General features: G+C 36.6%; 1 protein-coding gene and 1 long non-coding RNA gene across 4 annotated transcripts in view; both read right to left on the reverse strand.

The window, feature by feature from the left end:
• The window catches only part of SUPT3H (SPT3 homolog, SAGA and STAGA complex component), a 550,537-nt gene that overhangs the window by 466,123 nt on the left and 59,829 nt on the right, over positions 1–24,585 (reverse strand). The window lies entirely within an intron of this gene.
• LOC147580965 (uncharacterized) lies at positions 915–23,100 on the reverse strand. Its single transcript, XR_015251255.1, has 3 exons — positions 20,685–23,100; positions 6,778–6,830; positions 915–964 (listed from the first exon to the last, which is right to left on the reverse strand). It is a non-coding gene; the product is annotated as an uncharacterized LOC147580965 (long non-coding RNA).

Here is a 24,585-nt window from a genome sequence, read left to right on the forward strand (position 1 = left end):
CCAACTTTGCATCCAAGTTTTACTGAGAGTAGCAAACCCAACAGTGCATTTCACATACAAACCTGACTCCTGGGAGCACCTGGGGGGCTCCGGGGGTTAAGCCTCGACTTGATTTGGGCTCGGGTAATTAACTCACAGTTTGTGAGATGGAACCCCGCGCCAGGCTCTGCGCTGACAGTATGGAGCCTGCTTGGGATTCTCTCTCTCTCCCAATCTCTCTGCCCCTCCCAAGCTCACACACGCACTCTCTCTCTCTCTCAAAATAAACATTTAAAAAAACCTGACTCTGGGGTGCCTGGGTGGCTCAGTCAGTTAAGCGTCTGACCTCGGCTCAGGTCATGATCTCACGGCTGGTGGGTTTGAGTCCCGCATCGGGCTCTGTGCTGACAGCTCAGAGCCTGGAGCCTGCTTCAGATTCTGTGTCTCCCTCTCTCTGCCCCTCCTCCACTCACACTCTATCTCAAAAATAAATAAAAACATTTAAAAAATTTAAAAAAAAAAACGGACTCCTGAACACCATCCTGTTTTCCTAACTTTATATTCCATTTGCCTCCTTTTATTACTCATTCTTAATCTATTATACCTTGCAGCAGTGTTTCCACTTTTAAAAGCTATGTTAAGTTCTTTTTTGGAACAAGGAAGGGTATAAATAAATAATGCAGTTTTCATGAAAATATCAACCAAAGTCTCAGATCCAGTCCTGGATCTTCGAATTACATACACAATGGGACTTGAAGTCACTTAATCCTGGTGTCTTGGTGAGCCTTAAGGATCTCATAAAATAGATACTATTTTGCTCTCACAACTATCGTGTAAATTTTAAGAAAGTTAACTATGAACACTATGTAATTATTAGCGGTATTATATTTAAAAGATATCATCAGAACTATAATTTATTGAGAAGTCAGATGATACTTAACAAACTCTTTAGAAAACACTTAGGCACAAATCTTCTCCTCAGTTCCTAAAAAACAGGTAAATAAAACAATCAATCATCAGTAATATGTGCAGTATGTCGTGTGTGGTACATATCGTAGATAAGAATGAGATATTTACTAAATATATTTGCTGAATGAAAGATTTTAGGGAAAAATCGTATCAGTTGGCTGTTAACACCAGTACAGAGAAGACTAAAGTATGAATTATTTTTAACAGCTATAATTTCTTATGAAAATATTAAAATACAGCTGTCTTCCTTTGGGCAAATTCAATCTAAACTTACAAATTATTTAGGAAGTAAGAAGGCTCTTGCTTTCATTTGTGGGCAACAGGAAGACAACTACTGAGCTACTAAGTAAGACCTGTAACTACCTCGGAAGAAGCAAGAGTGGGACCGTCTATCAGGCACAGACTGGATGTACGTTTGCACCACTGTGGTCATTCTGAACTGCACTGTCACAGGACCAAAGGCATCTCTTCAAATAAAAGAGGGCAGCAAAGATTTCAAGTAAAAGGCAGGAGTGGGGAGTAGGAGGGAGAGGAAAGCTAACCTTTATTTTGTATTTGCTTTTCTGTGTACCGTTTTAAATACGCTGTCCTTTAAACATCAACAAAGAACCTGTAAGGTAGGCCTTATGATCTCTTTTTAAAGATAAGGAAAAAGACTTATACGTCAAAAAAGTTAAGTTGCTCAAAAAAGTCTCACTCAAAGCTAAAAGGTACAAAGAGTCAGACCACATGCCAGGTCTATCCAACACCACACTCTTTCGACACTACTGTTTCTCATACCATACAAAGACAGCAGCAAACACCAACTGAGGGCTTTCTCTGTACCCTCCAGCATCCCACAGTAGTGCATCTTAAAATCCTGTTGAAATGGATGCCTCACTACTTCTGTTTTGCAAATGAGGAATCTGAAGGCCAAGAAAGTGAAGCACTTGGCCACCAGTCACCCAGTAAACAAACGGTGAAGCCAAGTTTCAAACCCACGAAGTCTGAGTCAACTATTACACTATAAGCAAAGTCGAGAAAGTGAGAAGGCTGGCCTTGAGAAGATAAAATCCAACAGAGATATAACAACTGTTTTCTAGTCTATACCCCACCTAAGACATGACAACACAGAATTCTAGGTAGCAATGAGAGGCAGACAAACATGGGTTAAAACTTAGAGCTACTACTTAGCTGTGTGAGGTTGGTCGATTCAAGTAACCTTTCTCTGAACTGTTTCTGCATTTGCAAAATAGAGATTAAAACAGAGCCACCACAGCTGACAATTAAGTGAGATAATGCGTGAATGTCACATGTACTTTGAGCCAAGCATTATGAGAAAGGGAATTAAACTCATCTCGCTTTAGCCTGACAATAATCTTCCAAGATATATTATCATCACTTCTAATGATTCAGGATAGCTTCTCAGGGTTATATGGTGTATCCAAAGTCACAGCTATTAAGTCACAGGAGAAAAATTTAAACTATGTTCTTCAAAATTAAAGGATAACGCATCCTTCCTCTTGTGCCAATGGCATCGCCAAACAGAATAAAGATTTCTCAAAAACTGTACTTACTCTCTTAGAAGTTAACCTGCACTGCAATGAGATCATCAGTTCACACAGCCTTTTGGCAATCTGATAGCAATACTAGACCTGTGACATTTCTCCAGGTTCTCCAGACCATCAACAGGTATCACTGATATACAACTTCCCAGCAAGCATGACAGCCAAGGAAAATCCACCGTGATTCTCTCCCCTTGCCTGTCCCTGTGTGCAACAAGGTACGCACTGAACACAACACAGCCACACTCTGGTGAAACCAGACGCCAAAAAGTCATAGAGGTCGGTGAGACATAGGTGGCAGTGGCAACAGCCTTTGCTGCCGTTACGATTAACTGCAAGACTGTGCACAAGCCACCCAGCCTTTGTGTGCTTCCATTTCCTCATTTCCTAATCGAAAGTAATAGTGTCATGGTGGAGACTGGCCATAGAAGATCGCACTGTGCCAGTGATGTATACATATTACCTAATCTGATTCTTACAAAAGTCGGGGCAGGGAGGGTGTCCTCTCAACCCTGTATCAAAGATCAAGACCCTGAGTGTTATACCCATGTTACACCGTCCTAAAGCTGCTGTGGGTCCAACAGACTTAAAGACGTGTTCGTAAATATTTTGCGTATAGCCTCTGAAGTCACAGTATTACACCTACGAGTAGGTCCTCCTGACACTCAAGCAGAGGGACTTTTGTTCTTCTTATTAAAAACATAAAAGATACTCATACTTCCTTGCATTTTCATACTGCCTCCACCCCCAAAATTACTAACAGTATGTAAAATTTTTAAACTTCAGTATCTCCTTCCGTACACAGCTCATCACCTAGAGAAAACCCAGGACAGAGTATACACCTAACTGTATTTACTGAGTGAACGACTCAACATATTGTTCACCAGCTCCTAGTATTAGGTACTTACAGAAATTATTTAAATGTTTACAATATCCATAAAAGGATCATCATGCCCACTGTACAAATGAAGAAGCAAAAAACTAACAAAGGTTGCATAGCTTGGGTCACAGAGTTGATCATCTCCAGAACCAGGCCTGGAACGTAGTTTTGACAAACTCTACTACAGCCTTATGATGTTCCCACTCTGAAGTTCACAAAAAAGTTTTATGAAAAGGAACGACTTGAGACACCTTGAAGGATGACCAGGACTTCAGAAAGTGGAAACAAGGACACAGTTGACCCAAAGGAATGAAAAGAAGCAAAACACAGAAGACAGGAGGCAAGGAGCAAGTCTGGGAAACACTATCTAGTATCCTTTACCTAAAATAAGCATTTAACTTAAGAGCAGGAATATAAGTACGTAAGAGACTCAGAAAGATTAACATAGCAGGAAAAAAATCAAAGTAACAAAGTACTAGAATGGACAAATTTGGAGGCAGAGAAGCCAGGTCATAATTCATGAGTCAAGGGGTAGTGACGGTTAGGGTCTAAGTCATGACAGAGAAACAGAAAAGAAAGAAATGATATAGGGACATTCTTCTTTGGGCATGGGTGACCATTCGTTTGATAGACACTATTGATGTCTATAGTGGTTGTGACATTCCTCTCAACCCTTTAAATCTGATCCCTTTCATTGCCGGTTCTCAGCATCATGAATTCCACCACATGAACTTCATTGGAAGTTATGCTTCAACATTTACATGGTGGGATACAATCTGTGGAACAGACTCTCATTTTATTGCCTACAATGAAAAGGTGGAAGAAGGCTGCAAAAATGACCGAATAAATATCTCTTCTAAAGCTTCCTGAAGGCACGCTTTTCCTGAATTGAAGCGAGGAGCTAACATTGCTTCTGCGGAGCAGAAATGAACAAGCAGAAATGAACAATGGATACAAAGGACATTAACAACCTTTAACTATCTTCCTAGTGGGAACTTTTTCTACTCTACATAAAAGTTCTGTGTGTGTAGAAATAAGTAAATAGATACTGAGGTACGATTTTCACCAGGAAGTTTCAAAGGCCACGTTGCTAACCTTACGGAAAGATTTGATGTAATGGAAGAAGTATTAATCCGTGTCCTTCCCCCAGTAACACCATATTCCTGAAGTTGAAACTGGTCTTTAAAACCTTTTAAATATATAGTGGCCATTTCAAAAACTCTTAGCAGGCTGTTGGTCTCATATTGAACCTTAAGCATCTTTTAGAATCTGCCTAAACATCAAAGCATCACGGGTTCAACCACATCAAATGACAGTGTTGAGTGAGGCTGCCGAACCAAAAAGAGCCAGCACCAAGAACCTCCACTCTTATCCTAAGCTGACCAGTTTGAGGTGATTCTCTTTCTGTGAGAAGTCCTTTTGGATTGCAAAGTACTACTGGTATCCATAAACGAAGGCCTTTCTGAATTGTTTTAAGTGGAATATTTTAATCTAAAGGTTTTCGGGTTACTTGAATTTTTTAAAAAATTGAGCTTTATTTCCCAATTTTTACCTTTCATTTTTGTAGATTAAGTTTTCAGTATACCTAAAACTGTATCTTGAAACATTGTGAGCTGACTTGCTATATTTGCACTTTGAACTACTGAAATAAATGTGATTTTTTTGTCTGATTTAAAAAAAAAAAGAAAGTATATAGGGAACCAAAGAACTCACAAGAATCAACTAAAATAAAGGAATAAAAGAAAAGAATTGCAAATCTGATTGGAAGAATGATAATGTCATTGAGAAATTTCATTTTCTACATTCAATAATGTGCATAAGGAAAAAATAGGGAATCAAGGAAAGTGGAGATATTTCAATTAATTCCCAGACATCTATGCCTTAATCCACCTCTAATATATCAGAAAATCACTTACAAAAATCAGAAAGGAGTCTTGCAAGATGTGTCCAACATATGTAAAGAATATTTATTAAAATGTTATCTAACACTTAATGACAAATAACTCAAACGTCCATAACAATACGCTATAAAACATACACGCGCCTACCAAGTCAGCTCAAATGAGAAAAGTGTTACCAACATAATCATTATTTTATAGAGAATGGTAAAATTTGAAAATATCACATATTGCAAACTAAACCATATCACACCTCTGCACCAAGGTACTAGAATTTATCCAATTTCTTGGTATTTCCAGTTTTATCTTTAAATTTGTTAACTTTACCTTAATGTCCACAATATATCCATGTTTGTAATTATATATTATAAATGATCTAGCAGAGATTAAAACTGAGGCTTCAAAAACATGGGTCGCTTTAATCTTGTGGCTTTTGATTATCCCTGGCAGAAAGCCACAAAAACCACCCAAGGACAAAGTTTAGAAAGCATCCAAATAAATAAAAATGTTTTATAGAAATACATGAAGCAATGATATTAAACTGATGACTATTTAAAAACAAAAGCGGTAACAGGCTCTAAAATAGGTAACCTGTGAAACAAAAGAAGTATTACAATAATCGAAGATTCCAAAAAAAAGACTTTAAACATACACACATACCCCAAAAATAGAGAAGTAGAAGTTCATCCACATGAAAATGCTGGAATACCTGCAATGAGGAACACTATACAGTCACTAAAACTGACTTTACAGAGATTTTTAATACAGTTAGAAACACAAATCATGTTAACTAATAATATTAAATAAAATCATGTACATATATACAAACATATATATCTCAAATATGTACAAAAAAGACAAAAAAAGTAATTTAAAATTGTTATCTCCGGGAAAAAATTTATAAGTAGTTTTAGGTTTTTTATATCACCCAACATTTACCATTTTTCTAAGTCAGCATACAAATAAGATTTACAACAAAGCAAAACAGTGACAAGTCTTGGTGAAAGTGGCTCTTTTGCTAATAAATAGGCACTGAAATAAAAGATCCCTAATTTTTCTTGCACCGAAATTGCATAAATAACATCTATTAACTGTAAAAAGAGATAACTAAAAGCTTAATTCTATACACCTAAATTAGCCTTCCCCATGGTCTATAACAATTGAGTTTTGGGGTGCCTGGGTGGCTCAGTCGGTTAAGCATCCAACTCCAGATTTTGGCGCAGGTCATGATCTCACGGTTCGAAAGTCTGAGCCTCACGCTGGCCTCTGTGCTTATAGCGTGGAGCCTGTGAGGGATTCTCTCCCTCTGCCCCTCCCGTGCTCGCTCGCTCTCTCTCTTTCAAAATGAGTTTTATGATTCTTTCCATGCAAGTTTTAGAAAAGAACAGACCTACTGTTTACAACCCATTTCCGTTCAAACTGGGTATCAGGACACAAAAAGTAAAAGCATCTGTATGGTGCTTTGTAACATGCCAATATTTTATGCACCAAGTCATTTGATACTCACAATAACCTTAGGATGAGTGTTAGCTCAATTTTAAAGATGAGTGTCCACAGCCACTATAAAAAAAAAAGTGTTGATGAGATGTCAAGAAATTGGGCCCTTTGTATATTGCTGGTGGGAATGTAAAATGATGCAGCCTCTATAGAAAACAAATGGCGGTTCCCCAGTAAGTTAAAACCGTAATTACAGTATGACCTAGGAATTCCACTCCTAGGTACTGCCCATAGCTGGGGGTGGCAGGGGGAAGGTTTGTCAGGGGTAAGAGGGTGGCACAGTGAGGAGTGATAGGAAGCAACTGCTTAATGAATATGGGGTTACCCTTTGGGATGATGAAAAAGTTACGGAACTAGATAGTGTTATATAGTGACTAGATAATGGCACAACACTGCGAATGCATTTAATGCCAGTGAATTGTACACTTTAAAAGTCAAAATTGCAAATCTTATGTGTATTTGACAACAATTTTAAATGAGGGAGGACATGTCTTAGGTGGAGTGTCTGAGAAGCAAAGGCTAAGATGATAATTCTTTGGAAGTGACTGAGGGTGTACTTTTACATAAAAAGTTCAAGGAAGTGGGTAAGGCAATGAAGCCACAGGTGCAGCTGAAGTCTAACCTCATCCTGATCCCACCACGAACTTTGGAGTCTAAACGGCACCATGGAGGGTCGCGGTTAAGTGTCCGGCCCCTGATTTCAGCTCAGGTCACGATCTCGCGGTTCGTGGGTTCGAGCCCACGAACATCAGGCTCTGCACTGACAGTGCGCAGCCTACTTAGGATTCTCTCTCTCCCCTCTCTCTCTGACCAACCTGCTTGCTCTCTCTCTTTCTCAGTCTCTCAAAATAAAATTAAAAAAAAAAAAAACCCTTAAAAAAATTAAATAATAATAAATGGCACCAGGGAGTTGTCCTGTCTTAAGACATGACCATGCCCCATTCCTCACAGAAGTCAGTCACTGGCTACAGGTCACCCCCCACCCCCTGGGCAAGTGGGGAACACGTCTCAGGCATCTCTGGTTAAGACAGCTCCGAATAAATCTGTGGAGGTGTTTACCGCTGAGAGCTGTCAGTCACCAGGTCTACAGCTGAGGGACTGGCAAATACCCCATCCAGGTAAAAGGATCTGGGTATGGCACCAACAGCACCTACCAGGAGAAGGAAATAGAGGCTTGAGACACTTGAGTGATTTATCTAGGATCACAGGGCAAGAATAACTGAAACTCCGGACTCTCCTCATCTTAGAATTCATGCTCTTTCCTAGGCTAGCTTTGGATAATTTCAGCCCATTAAAACATACCAGTGAATTCATTCTGTCTATTGTTCTTCCCTTTATGTTTTTCTTCTTACTTTGAGTTTTTGTTTCATTAGTAAAGTGGTTTGTTTTGTTTTGCTGAGAGAGGGTGAGGAGATGGTTCCTTAAGCTCTGCTGAAGTGGCTTTTGCACTAGTTCTGGTCCCTCCCTAGCAAACCCCTAGTTCACATCACATCACCTAGCAGAAGTGGCTTCTCTCAATAAGGTCTCGCTCAAAACCCTGTTCAGAGGTAGATTCTGTATTATGTTTTCAAGACTGCCTGCTTTTTAAATTCTCCTGTGCTTGACAGCAAGAATCAATTGGGTCTACCCATCTCTCTATTACTGATTATCTGGCATCTAGTAGGAAGCTGATAAAAGTTTATTCAACCAAACTCTACAGGCACACCTCATTTCATTTTGCTCCACTTTATTGCACTTTGCACTGTGTTTTTTAAACACAGTTTTTTAAACTGAAGGTCTGTGCAACTCTGTGTTGAGCAAGTCTATTGGCTCCGTTTTTACAATAGCATTTGCTCACTATGTGCTTCTGTGTTGTGTCACATTTTGGTAATTCTCACAATGTTTCGGACTTTCTCATCATTATTGTATTTGTCATGGTGATGTGTGTTCTATGATTACAATTCAATGATGGTCAGCATTTTTTAGCAATAAAGTATTTTTTTAATAAGGTATGTACATTTTTTTAGACATAATGTTACTGCACACTTAATAGACTACAGTATAATGAAAAGACAACTTTCATAAGGACTGGGAAACCAGGGTATTCATTTGACTCACTTTATTGTGATATTCACCTTTTTTGCAGTGGTATGGAACTGAAACCACAGTATCATCTCCCAAAATATGCCTGTACTTTGTTTTAACACAACTAAAAAAGAAACCTAAAACATAGACAATTTTCTTTAACTCTGTATTTTAAATGCCCTTTATTCAAGTGTATTTCATTATTTATTGTAGAAAGGTTGCTTAAATCTCCTGCTACAAGGCAACTGACCGCCCATACACCACAGGTCAGGATCAATGACAGACTAGAGTCACTAGCATGAATTGGATGCTTTGTAAATGGAAAAATAATATATACTTTTATCCATTTAAATGTACAAATACCAACATCTAATAATTACATTCCACTTAGAATAAATTAAAAGACATTTAATACTGCTTTCTACAGGAAAATGTTACAGATAAAAGTAACTTCTCTCTACCCACCCATCCAAATTAAAGAGCTCTAATTCTGAAAAACAATTTAGCATAGTGAGGAATTTTATTTATTTTAAATAATTTAAAGGAAAGATAAATTACTACAATAGTCAATAATTATGCTAAGAGACACATTTCAATGTAATTAAATCCAAAAAAACTAAACTTATATTTAATGTTTCCACAATTTTATCATTATGTTTGGCATTAATGACACCACTTGCTATCGCCAGTATTCCATTGCTCTAAAAGGCTAGTATCATTTTCCTGAAACCAAAGAGACTATTAGCAGAAGCGATTTCAAAGCTATACCAACAAACCTCAAAAAGTTTAAAAAAAAAAAACAACAATGTTCCTAACAAGAAAGGCCAAGGACGAAGAAGTCAGGAGTGAAAAAACAGGTGAGAAAATAAAAGAAACAACATTCAAACTAAAATCAGAAAAACACAAATAGAAAACCTTCCAAGATGTTTGTTTTCAATTGTCAAGTCTACTAACAAAATCACTTTAATGGGTAAGAATGTCAGAAAGATCTTAGTGAACAAACAATGTCACTACACCTAGTTTTCCTTCTTCCTTTTTTTTTAACGAAATTTTTTTAACGTTTATTTATTTTTGAGACAGAGCAAGACACACCATGAGTGGGGGAGGGACAGAAAGAGAGGGAGACACAGAATCTGAAGCAGGCTCCAGGCTCTGAGCTGTCAGCACAGAGCCCAACTCGGGGCCTGAACTCACAAACCATGAGATCATGACCTGAGCCAAAGTTGGATGTTCAACCGACTGAGCCACCCAGGCCACTATCCCCCCACCTTTTTTTTTTTGAAATGCAACCAATGGTACAAAATCGTCACCAGTCACTAATATACTTGCCATTAAAATACACTTGAGCGCTAAAAGAACACAAACAGCAGAGGAAGTCAATGAGCTCAAAAAAATTTTTTAACTTATTCATTCACTTTTGAGAGACAGGGAAAGAGAGCACAAGCAGGGGAGGGGCAGAGAGAGAGAGAGGAAGAGAGAGAATCCCAAGCAGGCTCCACACTTTCAGTGCAGAGCCTGATGTGGTGTTGGATCCCAGGAACCATGAGATCATGACCTGAGCTGAAATCAAGAGTCAGATGCTTAACAAACTGAGCCACCCAGGCACCCCCAAGCTGAAATTTTTATTCTAAGAAAGAACTGATTAAAGAAACCCAACTGAGGGCAAAGGCAGCGTTGCTTCCATTAAGATTAAATGCATGGTCTGATCTTCTTCTGACTCCGAACACATTTCCAACAGAAATCACTAGTGAATAGGCTTCTTCAGGTTTTAGTGTTTGCTTGTTTGTTTGCTTGCTTTTCAAGGAAAAATCCACGAATTATGCAAGCAATATTTATCTTGAAGTATAAAGCCTGGAAAATAATGTGGCTAATCACAGTTCACAGATATTTCCAAACTAAGATTCAAGGCTACCTCCATTATTCAAAGTAAGAAATACCAGCTTTTAGCTATAAATAAGAACCAACAGCTTTCACATTACTGGAACATAATTCACTTTATGTCACCACCTGCATTTATAAATAACCTTTTGGAAAAAAAAACAAAATATCATGGTCTTTTCATACCAGCTCCAATATAACCGCAATATTTATTGTCTCCACGCATTATTTACTGCACTTCATGATTTAGTGCTATGAGAGAAAATATACGTGATCTGTCATGTTTTCAATTTATTAAGTAACAAAAACCTTTTCACAAATACATTCACCTAAATTCAGTTAGATAAGTCTGTTCTAACAATGCTCTACAAAATGGCCACTCCGTCTATTACTTTGTTTATGAACAGAACTACATGCCACATAAACTATCAACTTCCATCCATGGTTTGGCGAGTTTGCTTTGCTTCTATCATTTTAATTCATGCAGGCTCTCTTTCAACTACAAAATCCTCCTGGTTCCATCTAATAATATATCCTCCACACTGCTATCAGATCATTCTACAGCTACATCATGTCACTTCCTTCCCCTCAAAACACCCAATAATGATTCCCCTTAGTTTTGAACGTAAGGTTCAATCAATTTAAATAGCTTAACAAATAAGGGCCTTCCTGATGAACAACCTCTACCTTTCCAGATGCTTCTCTAGCCATTTTTTCACCCAATTTTTGATCTGGCATCTTTAATTATATCTTAAAATTGAGTGCAATTCACAAAATGCTTCATGCTGTCCCGTGTGGTCTTGGTCCGTAACATTCCTTCACTGTATTTCCATCCTCTTGCCCTTCCTGCCTATAGGTGTTGAGTCAACTTGTAACAGTCCTTCCAGTTCAGCTCATTTTCACCAATTCTGAGTGACTTTCACTGAATCCCTCCATCTGACTGAAATTACTTTACCACCAATACCTAGTATCATGTTCAAGTTACATGCATTTCAAGTTTATGCATTGTAGTATTCAACACACAGTACTATATTCATTGACTTGTGTACTTCAAATAGCTCCTTCAATATAAATTCATTTGATTTATGAACTATGCCTTATTTAACTCTATAATCTCAGCACTAACACAGAGCTTAATACATAATCAGCATTTAGTAAATGCTGATAGAATGAACAAATGAAAAATTCCATATTTTAAGATAATGCTATACATAAAATTGTTGTAAAAATAGGTTCTGACTTCTAGTTTCCAATCTGACATGTAAACAGGTTGGAAGGTGTCACTCCCTTCCCTCAAGATAAGAAAAAAGCTAAACAAACTGAAAATCAACCCACTCTTCTTAAATTATCAGAGAATCGAGGTCACAGGGCAAACCAGTGTGGTAAACACTGGTGGAGACAGAAAAAGGAATGCAAAGAGTTACAGTTTACCAGAAGCAGAACCCACAACTGGAACCAGGTAGGAACACTTAAAGGGTAGGTATTCGTTAATTTCTAAAGGTTAAGCGTGGACTAGCAAGAGAGATAGAAACTTAAGGTAGCCCAGTCTCAGTGAGGGGCCCTACACACTGCTGTGTTTTACCTTCCAGAAACACACCATGTTCTCACGGTAAATATCAAGGAAAACTCCCCTTCAGCAGGGAAAGGGGAAAGCAAGCATTTTGAAAAAGCTCCAGGGTTCTGCTGAACAAAAGCCCTTCAAGGGAACAATTTACCAAAATCTAACCAACTTGCATTACATCAAAGACTGACTGCCCTACAGAAAGGAAAACACTCAACTCCAGCACCCACTAGTCTTTGGAATGAGAGAAGGGAAATATACAACTCCAGCTTCATCTAGCCTTGCACATGAGGAAACAAAAATATTCACGCCCTGCTCCTCTGGTCTTCTGATTCAACCCACTGTAAGGTGAGGGGAGAGGAGAATAAGAGAAGCACTTATGAAAGTCACAGGCTCACTAAAAGACTAAAAACTAATCATAGGATTATATTCCACTTCCCCTTCTCCCACACCTACTACCACATCAATCAGCTTCTTCCCTAGGAGTAGAGCTGAAAGACCTACAAGCCTCAGAATCTACTGAAGAAGGAGTCTCAAAGGAAACCCAATGACAAAGAGAGAAACAAAAACAGGGATACTAGAGAAAATTTTTGTCCCTGACACTATGGCTACAGGAACAGTAAACACAGGTAACTACTAGCCAGATAAACATAAAAACTTCACACTGAAGGCCTACCTATTTCTTTTACCAGATATATTACATCTGACTTTCAACAAAAAAATTATAAGACATGCTAATTAGGCAAAACATCAATTTGAAGAGATACAGTAAGAATCAGAACTAAACTCAGATATGGCAGCAATTTCAAAATCAGACTAAAATTTACAATAACTATGACTAGCATAAGGGCTCTAATGGAACAAGTGGACATCAAGTGAGAACATGGGTAGTATAAGCAAAGAGATGAAAATACTAAGAAAAAAATAAAGAAGGGGCGTCTGGGTGGCTCAGTCGGTTGAGCATCAGACTTTGGCTCCAGTCACGATCTCACGGTCCGTGAGTTCAAGCCCCACGTTGGGCTCTGTGCTGACAGCTCAGAGCCTGGAGCCTGCTTCAGATTCTGTGTCTCCCTCTCTCTCTGCCCCTCCCCCATTCATGCTCTGTCTCTGTCTCAAAAATCAATAAACATTAAAAAAATTTTTTTAAATAAAAAGAATTTTAAAAAAAGAAAAAAAGAAAGAAAAAAGCTAAAAAAAAACCAAAAAAAAATCAAACCACTCTAAAAAAAAAAAAAAAAGGGAATGGGCTCATCAGTAGACTGAACATGGTATAGGAAAGAATCACAGAGCCTGAAGATATGTCAATAAACTTCCAAAACAGAAAGGTGAAAAGAAAAATTTTAAAAGAATTTTCAAGAACTGTGAGAAAAGTACCCAAAAAGTAACATATATGTAATAGTTAAGATCAAAAGGAGAAGAAAGAGGAAAAGGAAATAAATATTTGAGGGGCATCTAGGTGGCTCACCCAGGCATCTGACTCTTGGTTTTGACCTGGGTCGTGATCTCACAGTTCATAAGTTCAAGCCCCATATCAGGCTCTGTGCTGATAATGCAGAATCTGCTTGGTACTCTCTCTCCATCTCTCTCTGCCCCTCCCCTGCTTGTGCTCTATCTCTCTCTCAAAATAAATAAGTAAACTTTAAAAAAAGAAATGTTTAAAGTAAAAATGTTTGGGAATTTTCCAAAATTAAGAACAGGCACCAAACCACAGATTCAGAGGGTGCACAGAAAACCAAGAAAGATAAATACCAAAATATTGACACCTAAGCATATCATATTCAAAGTGTAGAAAAACAAATAAAAAGTCTTGAAAGCAGCCAGAAAAATACACACACACACACACACACACACACACACACACACATAAAAAACAAAAACCATATCTACAGGTCACATTGGACTTCTCATCAGAAAGAGAGAAAGAATCACATTGGACTTCTCATCAGAAACTATGCAAGCAAGAAAAGAGATATAATATGAAATATTTTAAGTGTTGAAAGAAAAATAAAACAACTTAGAATTCTGGGTCCAGTAAAATGATTCTTCAAAAGTGGAGAAATAAAATTCTCTCTCTCCCTCTCTCTCCCTGTCACACACACACACACACACACACACACACACACACACACACACACAAAAACACACACACGAGGGAATTCATTACAAGTACTGCCTTGTAAAAAATGTTAGAAGAAATTCTTCAAAGAGTAAGAAAAGATATGTCAGAAACACAGATGTGTGTCTGTCTCTTGAAAAAGGGTCAATTATCAGACAAGGAATAAATAAAGTTAAATTTTTATTTTATCTATTATTAATTGATCTAACAAGTAACAGCCTGTTCAAAATAATACCAGCAACCATATGCTCAATGATTATAACTTATAGCTAAGTGAAATGAATGACACCAAGGCTTTACCAATGCTTTGTAAAGGAGGGTACTCTTTTATAAGATACTTGGCAGTACCTATTAAGTCATATAGTGTTATGTCACATTGGAGTTGGATTAGTTTTAAGTGTATATTCTAAACTCTAGAGTAACCACTAAAAAAAGTTATTAAAAAAAGGAAAAAAAAGTTTAATATGTTAAGGGAGGAAAGAAAATACAATGATACAAAATGATCAATTAACACCAGGAAAAAAATTAAAGAGTGGAAAACCCCTCCTCAAAAAAGAAACAAAGAACAAGGGCCATGATGGACAATAGCAACAAAATAGCAACCAACTAAACCAATAAATAATGGGTCAAAAAAAGTCTCGAGAAGTTTAAAAATATTTCAAACTAAATGAAAATAATTACACACCAAATCAAATCAAATCCAATAATGTATAAAAAAGAATTACACAAATCCAAAATTTGTGGATACAGAAAGAGTGTTTAGAGAGAGACTGATAGCACTGTATGCATATATCAGAAATGAAGAAACATCTAAAATCAATAATCTAAGTTTCCACTATAGGAAAATAGATAAAGGACAAATTAAACTCAAAGTAGGCAGGAGAAAATAAACTTTCAAACCAAAATTAAAGCAATTGAAAATGGGAAATTAATAGGAGTGATGAAACCAAAAGCTAGTTCTTTGAAAAATATAAACTTATAAACCTCTAGCCAGATTAAAAAAAAAAAAAAAAAAAGAAGAAGATACAAATTACATGAGTGAAAGAGGGGACATTACTACTTATCCCAAGGACATTTAAAAGAATAACAAAGGACTACCATGAACAACTGCATGTCCCCAATTTGGAAACACAGATAAATGGACGAATTCCTTGAAAGACACAAGCTACCAAAACTTACATAAGGAGAAGTAGATAATCTGATTTAGTCTATACCTATTTTCAGAATTGAATAAATAATTATGAACCCTTCGAAACAGAAAGCACCAGGTCAAGATGGCTTCACCGGTGAAGCAAATGTTTAAGGAAGAAATTCTCCACAATTCTCAACAATTCTCAACAATCTAATCCAGAGAGAACCCTTCCTAACTCATTCTATGAGGTTAGCATTAGTCTAATACCAAAATCAGACAAAGATAGTACAAGGACAAATACAAAATAGTATCTTCCATGAACACAGATGCAAAAAATCTGCCACAAATCAAATCCAATAATGTATAAAATCAAATCAAATCCAATAATGTATAAAAAAGAATTACACACCATGATGAAATAGGATTTATTCTAGGTATTAAAGGTTCATTCAACATTTGAAAATCAACTGGTATTATCCAACCCATCAACAGGCTAAAGAAAAAAGACCATATGCTCCTTTCAATGTATACGGAAAAAACACTGACACAATTCAACACCACTCCTGGTAGAAATTCTCATCAGACTAGAAACAGAGGGGAACCTCCTCAACTTGGTAAAGAACACTGGCAAAAAACCTACAGCTAACGTCCTACCTAATGGTAACGAACTAGATGCTTTCCTAGTAAAATCAGTAACAAGGCAAGGATATTCTCTTTCACCATCCCTGTTCCACACCATACTGAAAGTTACAGCTGATGCAATAAGCCAAGGAAAGAAAATAACAGGTACAAAGATTGGAAAGAAAGAAGTAAAACTGTCCTTGCTCACAGATGACATGAATGTCTATACAGAAAATCATAAAGAATCAACAAAATGCTCCTGGAAATAATTGCTAATTAGCAGCAAGGCCTTAGAATGTAAGATCAATATATGAAAACCAATTACTTTCCTAAACACCAGCAATCAAGCATTGGAATTTGAAACCTGAGACATTATATTGGCATAAAAATGAATATTTGGCTATTAATCTAACAAAATACACAGAAGATCCATATGAGGTAAACTACAAAACTCTATGAATAAGATGAAAGAAGACCAGAAGATCTAGATAAAGGTTCTCACTGACAGGAAGAAAACACTGTTAAGATGTCAGTTTTCTCCAAATGGATGTAACCATTCAATGCAATCCCAGTGAAAATCCCAACAAGTTACTTTATGAATACCACCAACAAACTGATATCCTATTACTATAACATAATAAAGCTATACTAATCCAGCCAGTGTGGTACTAGCAAAAGAGCAGACCTCTCAATCAATGGAACAGAACAGGGAGTCCAGAAACAGACCCACACAAATACAGGCAACTGATCTTTGTCAACGGCATGAACCACTGCTGGAGTAAGTTACCTTTTTTTTTTTTTTTTATTTAAAAAAGTTTTTACTGTTTATCATTTTTGAAAGAGACAGAGAGAGAATGCACGCACAGAGCAGGGTAGGGGCAGAGAGAGAGGGAGACACAGAATCCGAAGCAGGCTCCAGGCTCTGAGCTGTCAGCCCCAACGCGGGGCTCAAACTCATGAACTGCGAGAGATCATGACCTGAGCTGAAGTCGGACGCTTAACCGACTGAGCCACCCAGGCACCCCTGGAAATAACTAACTTTCTAAATGTAAGAGAAATTAATCTAACACCTCAAGTGTCCACCAACAAATACAAGTATAAAGACTTCTTAACTGAATAAAAAATAATAAAGTAAAAACAGGGCAAATATCTGAACAGACACCACCCAAAGAAGATATATCGATGCCAATAAGCACATGAAAAGACACTGATCACCATTTATGGTTGAGGTACTGCAATATTAAAACAATGAGGAGGTATCATTACATATCTGTTAGAATGGCTAAAAGCCAAAAGAGTGAGAACAGCAAATGCTGACGACAATGTGGAGCGACAGGAGCTCTCATTCATTACTGGCACGCGTGCTAAATGATACCGCCACTCTGGACAACAGTTTGCCAATTTCTTACCAAGTCAGACATAGCCTTAAGCCATAACCATCTTCCTAAGTATTTACCCAAATGAGTCGAAAACTTATGTCTACACAAAAACCTGTACTCGCATTCATAGCAGCTTCATTCAGGATTGACAGAAAGTGGAAGCAACCAAGATGTCCTTCAATAGTTGAATGAATAAACAAACCATTGTACATTCATACAATGAAGTATTATTCAGTAAAAAAGTAAAAAGTAATTAGTGATGAAACCACAAAAAAGAAATTAGCCATCAGGCTACAAAAAAGACATGGAACCTGAAATGAATACTGTTAAGTGAAAGAATCCTGTCTGAAAAGACTACATTTTGTATGATTCCAACTATCTGACATGCTGAAAAAGACAATACTATCAAGACAATAAAAAGATCAATATCTAAACTGGTTAAGATGCTAAATTTTATGTTATGTGTATATAATCAAAATGCCACAGGGATTTTTAGGGACACTATTCTGTAGGATACTATAATATGGATAATATGCATAAAATCATATATTTGATAAAACCTGTAACTACACAACATAAAGAATGACCTCTAGTTGGGCCTGGGTGGCTTAGCTGGTTAGCCTCCGACTCTTGGTTTGGCTCAGGTCATGATCTCACAGTTTGTGAGTTTAAGCCCCGCATTGGGTTCTGCACTGCCTCTCTCTCGGTCTCTGCCCCTACCTACCCTGCTCGTACTCTCTCACTCTCTCAAATAAATAACTTAAAAAAAAAAAAAAATGACCTCTAGGGGTTCCTGGATGGCTCAGTCAGTTAAGCAGCCAACCTTTGACTTCTGCTCAGGTCTTGACCGCATGGTTCCTGAATTCGAGTCCTACGTAGGGCCCCTGTGTCAGGCCCCAAGCTGATAGTGCAGAGCCTGCTTAGGACTTTTTCTCTCTCCCTCTCTCTCTGCCCCTTCCTGCTCGTGCTTGTGCTCGCTCTCTCTCTCTCTCAAAATAAATGAATAAACCTAAAAAAAAAAAAAATGACCTCTAACGTAAACTACTGACTTTACTTAACAAATACGTAGCAATCAATATCAGTTCATCAATTGTAACAAACAGGGTACCAATGCAAGACATTAATGATAGGGGAAACAGGGCTTTGGAGGAGGAAAGGGGATGTATGGAAACTCTGTGCTGTGAAATTTTCCTGTGAAATTGAAACTGCTCTAAAGAAAAAGCCTATTAATTTTTTTAAATAGCTCTTTTGACATTTTTCAATATTAAACTTTATGAAGATTTCATGCAGAAAATGACTACATAGGAATGCCGCCACACGTATCAATTACACTGAATAATCTGTAAATTATATCAGAAACATGCAATCTTTAGGATTCATTTTTTCTAATGGACAGCTAAAAGACAAAAGTGCTAGAGATTTAAAATAGTACAAAGAGCAAAACATAATAATTAAGTCTGTATTTAACCATATCATTTTTAGGTCAGGTTTTATTCTTCAAAGGTTAATTTTCCTAATAAGTGAATATTATCATTTTAAATGCCAAAACTCTCTTTTAGATGAAAATATTCCCTACATAAATATTAAGTATTTCTTTATTTTTTAAACAAAGTATGCTTAATAAAATGTTCCTCCTGTCTACTAGTTTAATAAATTGTTGCAACACAGTGATACCATTTAATTTTTTAAGTTTATTTATTTATTTATTTATTGAAAGAGAGAGAAGAGAAAGAGAGAGAGAGAAGAGAAAGAGAAAGAGAGAAGAGAAAGAGAAAGAGAGAGAGAGAGAGAGAGAGAGAGAGCGCGAGCGCCAGCCAGCAGGGGAAGAGTAGAGAGAGAGAAAGGGGGAGAAAATCTCAAGCAGGCTCCATGCTGTCAGCACAAACCCGATGTGGGGCTCAAACTCAAGAACTATGAGATTGTGACCTGAGCCAAAGTAAAGAGTCAGACGCTTAACCAACTGAGCCACCCAGGTGCCCCCACAGTGATACCTTTAAAGTCTACTAAGGTAGGGGCGCCTGGGTGGCTCAGTCCATTAAATGCCCGACTCTTGATTTCAGCTCAGGTCATGATCTCAAGGTTCATGAGATCAAGCCCAGCACTGGGCTCTGTGCTGACATCACAGAGCCTGCTTGGGATTCTCTCTCTCCCTCTCTCTCTCTCTCTGCCCCTCCCCTGCTCTCTCTCTCAAAATAAATAAATGAACATTCAAACAATAAAATAAAATCTATTAAGGCAGACAGAACAGTTTGAACTCACATTAATGACCCTGAATGATGCTTTTTGAGTGTCTGTATATCAGTATTTTTATGTTTCATTTGCAGACAGACTATTCTTATTACACCTACAATGATTTATGTGTCTCTTTTGTAATTAAGTATTGGTGAAAGGGGAGAAGTATAAAAACAACCATGTTAAAACTTTATCATAAATGAGGGCAGACAATGGCCAGAGCTTATAAGGGAGAAATAAAAGTAGAAGACTGCTACTTTGTGATGAAAATACATGAGATTTACACAATAATAATTTTTCAACTGTCTGATCTTTAGGTATGTGTGCAATAACTGGAATTGCTTAAAATGCTCATGGATAAAATAAGGTGTTCAATAATATAAACTTTTGCTTAAAGTGATCTCATTTACATATTGTTCAATTACTGAAAACCTAAAATATTAATACACTACAGGTCTCAAAATTCAGATCGGAATATGGGTTCCTATGCTCCTTACCAATTTTAAAAACTGGTACTTTTCCTGTTCAGTTACAACCAGCAGCAGCAGCCACTAAGTAACACTCAGCATAGCTAATGTAGATGAATCCTCAGAAACCTAATGTACTTTGGATATTTATGTCCAATGATGGATGCAATGAATTTCTGGAGATTAGTACCAAAAATAATTAATTCCTTATTCTACTCAGATTTAAACTCAAATATAAATGGAAAAGAGGGAAAACAGCTCATCACAATCACTAATCAAATTTCTTCACATCTTTCTTATTAGTAACAATTAACTAGGTAAGTTAAATATTGAGATTTATGATACGGTGGGGGTAGTCTATAATGAAGATTTATTTGGATTCCAACCTTATCCCTAAAAGGATCTCAGGGTACCTTATAAAACTATTTACAATACATAATAATTACATGATCAAGATGAAAACGCACCGTTCGATTCAACACGATTCAGAAGACCCATACATGTAATCTTTAATGTAAGAAACAAAAAACAAAAAACAAAGACAGATTCTGCAAATACTTTAAGAATTCATTACAATAAGTAAACTAAAAGTTTGATCCTTATTTCAAACTCTTCTTGCCCGTCCTACAAAAGAGGCTATCCACTGGCAACAAATTTCTGTATCTAAAGTATAGGTGGCAGGAGTTAACAAACTGTGGCAGGCCAGCTGCCTGTTTATGTATACAAAGTTTTACTGGAACACAGCCATGGACATTCATTCACTTACTGTCTAACTTACTTATTGTCTGCTTTCAGACTACAATGGCACAGTTAAGTAGTAGACAGAAACCCTATGGCCTACAAAGCCAAAACTACATTCTATCTGGCCCTCTATAGAACAAATGGATAGACCCCTGATGGATATTAACTAGTATAACACAGATTCAGGATTGATAATCTGCATATAGAGATAACAGGCTTCTGCTCATTAAAATACTTCTTGACAGGGATAACTTAATAAAGTTAAAAGCAGTAGCACAATTCAGTAATATGTTTTTAACATGACTATATTTTTAAAGTACTTTTGTATATTTTAGAAGCATCCACTTAAGAATAAACAAATGACACGGTAATGAACGGTGCCTGTTTTGATCCTCTAAGAATCTCTGGCTTATCAGTCTAGACTTGCAGTACTGTAATACAAATGTAAAATTTCAAAAGTTGGTACTTTCAGAATGCCATTTCCAATTTATCTTTTCTATGTATAAATTTGTGAAAATTGTGTTGGTGAACAGCATTTAAGTATAAAAAAACTATGAACTAAAATCTAAAATTGCTTGTATAGCCCAGGCTATTTATACTGATTTATTTTTTAAAACTGACTATACAAACAAATAAAATTTCCTCAGATCTCTATTTGATTTCAGCATGAAACCAATCCCCATACACCTTTTCCACAAAACGCTTCCCCTTTCAGAACTCACTATTTAAGTTGATAAATAGTAAAACGAATGCCTATATACCCCTTGCCTGGATTCATTAATTGTCAACATTCTGCCATGTTTGTTTCACGTTATTTTCTTGTATTTGACTTCCTGAAACTAATTCATCATGCACCTCCTTTAAGAATAAGGATATTTTCCTAGGTATGTGTAATAATATTATCACACTTGATAAATATTCCAGAGTGTATCAATATTCAGGCCATTTTCAAGTTTCCTCAAGTATCCTGCAAAAGGTTTATAAAGCTCTTTTAAAATCTAGCATCCAATCAGCATCCACATCCATGACCAATTCCTGAGAAGCAAGGGCCAAATTTTTCTTTAAACAATCTTTCTGTGTATCCTATGTGCGCTCTTTGTTCTATAAATCTGTTCTCTGGAGAAGCTGCAGACCACAATTTCCCTGGTACCTCCCTGCCAGAACCATGCAGCAACAAAAGGGTATCACGATAACAGGGACAGGAAACTGAGTTTCCAATTTTCTTGGTAGATTCTGTTTTCCCTATGAGAATATCTAGAATGAAACTGTGATCTTATCTTAGCTGGTTACAACTTTTAAATACACCTAATCAACATTCAGTGATCATCAAGTCAAAAGTCTTATGACTAATCACGCTGGCAGGACTCAAGAAACTGTCAATTTTATCACTACTAATAAGAGTTATGAGTAATTACCCAAATGTATCATTTTATAAAAAGAAACAACATTTTATAAAAGGTTAAAGAGTGCTCTTACTGAAAAAGCCAGTTTCAGAAGACTAAATGTACTGTTTTGTAAATCTATAGTCAATTTTATATAGTTTACTAAAATGAATCAAGTTTTAATCATCCCATAAAGACTGGATAGTTTGCATATTACGCCTACGCATTTAGAAGTTGACTGGTTTGGCAATCTGTCTCAATGCTTTCAAGCTTTTACTAAAGTGTAACACATTTTGAACAATGCTTTATTATATCAATATTATAAAAATGTGTACTTCTGAGTAACAAGAACCACAAATTTTTTCTATTAATATAATAGAGTATATGAATATTTTAACCTTTTCTAATTTATTTAATCTTAAATTCAAATTGGAGCAAGTTTTGACTACTAAACTTTCTGGGAAATTGAGATTTCCAATGGGAATACTGTCAAAATTTATAAAAACAAAAAAACCAGAGTTCTAAGTGATTCATTTTCAATATATTTCCTATATTGTTAATTATGGTTGAACTCAGAGTACTTTCCAGTGTAAATTACACGCAAGGCTTAACAAAGTATAGATCTAAATCTACAATCGCCTTTACTGAAACCAATGAAACATCTATACACAGCAATGAAATTGGCATGCAAATAAAAGAACTGTCAAGACATGTATCCCTAAAAATAAGCCTACAATAACTATTTTAAAGGCTGTGTGTGGTCTCACCCATATATTTTGGCAAGATGCACTTTCTCCAACCGCAGCTAGATTCATCCAAAAGCAGTGGCACTGGAGAGCCTCTGTCTCACCTGTCAAAATTGAAGAACGTTGTTCCAAAGACCACCATGCGTCCATGGAGAAAAGCCACAGTACTACAGCTGTTATTGATAAGCAGTCTCTAAAGGAGAAAAGACTTCAAACAATTAAGCAAATCATCCTTAGAGATATAGACAGACAATATATTAATGTTTAGATGATGAGATGACAAATACCATGCCAGGTATGAAACGATTTCATACACTGGAACACCAACAGAGGATCTTTCATAAGTAACATTAGCTTTATAGTCTTTTCTATTCTCTCTCTGATAAAATTTCTACACATTATCAGTTCAAAACCTCTGTTATGTTCCCTTATTCAAATCTCATGAAACCTCCTTTATGAAACCTCAAAATTCATCCAAATTACTAAGGTCCTAAATCTATTAAAATTGCTAAAGTCTGACAGCAAAGAGCACAGAAGATTAAGATTTATAAACAGAAACCCTAAGTATACTGAAATCTCACTTTTTAAAAATATATCCTCAATCTTTTTCAACCACATTATAAAAGCCGTTTACATTTTTGCTTTGAACTAACCTCCCGACAGTAAAGCATATGGATCGATCAGGTAAGCTATAGGCAGGTTAACAAAAATAAAAAGAAACAGCAAGGAAAACAATTACTTTGAAAAGAAATATGCCTCAGTGGACACTTCAACTCCAGTTTAAGCCCCAATTCAGACCTGGCAATAAAAAAAACAACCTAAAACAAAATGTAAAGAAATACACACCTGGATGGATAAAAAGCTTAAATAATCATGATGAATATCTCATAATTAACTTATTTTCCTACTAGATCATTATATCCTTTAACCCTTTTTAATACTGCAAAAACTCCATTGAAAAAGAAGGCAGGCACCTTTTTGTGCCTTTTTCAGTTAATACCCAAAAGGTTCTCTTCAAAGACGGTTTCACCTACAACCAAGTCTCATAGCACAAAGGCAAAGTTACCAGAGGGCTCCAATGTATTATATGATGTCCCACAGGTTCATTTACTATATTCTCCAAGTACAAAGGTTCCAAAGAGATTAGTTTCACTTTTCCCTATATTTAGTACATTAAACTAGTATAGTTGGAGTATTATTTTTCTTTGGTTTTGTCAGTAGCATGTTTGATATAAATTTTATTAAGTGGTAGTATATGTAACATTGCATTGTGGGTAGTAGTTTCCTGCTTTAGCCTAGCCACATCCTCAGCTGTCATATGAGCATATTTCCCATATTTTCTGCAAGTTCTCGCCTTTTTTTCTTCTTAGAAAAATGACAGCATTAGAAGATGAATTGTTCTAATAATTATAAGAAATGATTTATATAACTATATTAAACAAGTATGGACCACTCTGTACTTCAAAGAACAACCGGGGGGGGGGGGGGGAGGCAGGGAG

The sequence above is a fragment of the Puma concolor genome, chromosome B2 (assembly GCF_028749965.1).
Source record: "Puma concolor isolate L17-30 chromosome B2, mPumCon1.1.hap2, whole genome shotgun sequence".
NCBI lineage: Eukaryota > Metazoa > Chordata > Mammalia > Carnivora > Felidae > Puma > Puma concolor.